Source organism: Camelus dromedarius, chromosome Y (assembly GCF_036321535.1).
Source record: "Camelus dromedarius isolate mCamDro1 chromosome Y, mCamDro1.pat, whole genome shotgun sequence".
In the NCBI taxonomy this organism is placed as follows: Eukaryota; Metazoa; Chordata; class Mammalia; order Artiodactyla; family Camelidae; genus Camelus; species Camelus dromedarius.
Genome location: NC_087473.1, coordinates 14,273,427 through 14,275,111, shown reverse-complemented (window position 1 = coordinate 14,275,111; position 1,685 = coordinate 14,273,427).

Here is a 1,685-nt window from a genome sequence, read left to right as displayed (position 1 = left end):
CCATTTATGATCAAAACACTCCAGAATGTGGGCAAAGAGAGAGCATACCTCAACATAATAAAGGCCATATGACAAACCCATAGCTAACATCATACTTAATGGGGAAAAGCTGAAAGCACTCCCCCTAAGATCAGGAACAAGAGAAGGATGCCCACTCCCACCACTTTTATTCAACATAGTTTTGGAAGTCTTAGCCATGGCAATCAGAGAAGAAAAAGAAATAAAAGGAATCCAAATTGGAAATGAAGAAGTAAAATTGCCACTGTTTGCAGATGACATGATACTATACATAGAAAACCCTAAACAAATTACCAGAAAACTACTAGAACTCATCAATGAATATGGTAAAGTTGCAGGATAAAAAATTAATATACAGAAATCTGTTGCATTTATATACACTAACAATGAAATAGCAGAAAGGAAAATTAAGGAAATGATAACATTTACCATCATGACAAAAAGAATAAAATATCTAGGAATAAACCCACCTAGGAGGAAAAAGACATGTATGCCAAAAACTCTGACACTGATGTAGGAAATTGAAGACAACAATAACAAATGGAAAGATATACCATGTTAATGGATTAGAAGAATCAATATTGTTAAAATGGCCATACTACCCAAAGCATTATACAGATTCATTGTAGTCCCTGTCAGATTACCAATGACATCCTTCACAGAGCTGGAACAAAAACTGTTAAAATTTGTACAGAAACACAAAAGACCCTGAATAGCCAAAACAATCTTGAAAAAGAAGAATGGAGCTGGGAGAATCATGCTCCCTGACTTCAGACTCTATTACAAAGTTGCAGTAATAAGGACAGTATGATACTGACACAAAAACAGACACATAGATCAATGGAACATGGTAGTAAGTCCAGAAATAAACCCATACACATATGGTCAATTAATCTATGACAAAGGAGGTGAGAAAATACAATGGAAGAAAATCAGTCTCTACAAATAAGTGATACTGGGAAAATTGGACAGCTACTCATAAAAAATTGAAATTAGGACATTCTCTAACACTGTGTACAAAAATAAACTTAAAATGTATTAAAGACCTAAAGTAAGACCAGATACTAGAAAACTCTTAGAGGAAAACAGGCAGAACACTTGTGGACATACATTACAACAATATATTTTTTGAACCAGATCCTGGAGTAATGGAAATAAAAGCAATAATAAATAAGTGGGATCTAATTAGACTTAAAAGCTTTTGCACAGATAAGGATACCACCAACAAAATGAAAAGACAACCTACAGAATGGGAGGAAATGTTTATAAATGATGCAACTGACAAAGGACTCAGTTCCAAAATATACAAACATTTATAGCAAAGAAATAAGCAACCCAATCCAAAAATGGGCAGAAGACCTAAATAATCAGTTCTCCAATGAAGACATACAAATGCCCAACAGGCACTTTAAAAAATGCTCAAGATCACTAATTATCAGAGAAATGCAGATCAAAACTATAAAGAGGTAACACCTCACACCAATCAGAATGGCCATCATTCAAAAGTCCACAAATGATAAATGCTGGAAAGGGTGTGGAGAAAAGGGAACCCTCCTACTCTGTTGGTGGGAATGCAGTTTGGTGCGGCCACTGTGGAAAACAATATGGAGATTCCTCAAAAAACTAAAAATAGACTTACCATATAATCCAGCAATCCCACTCCTGGA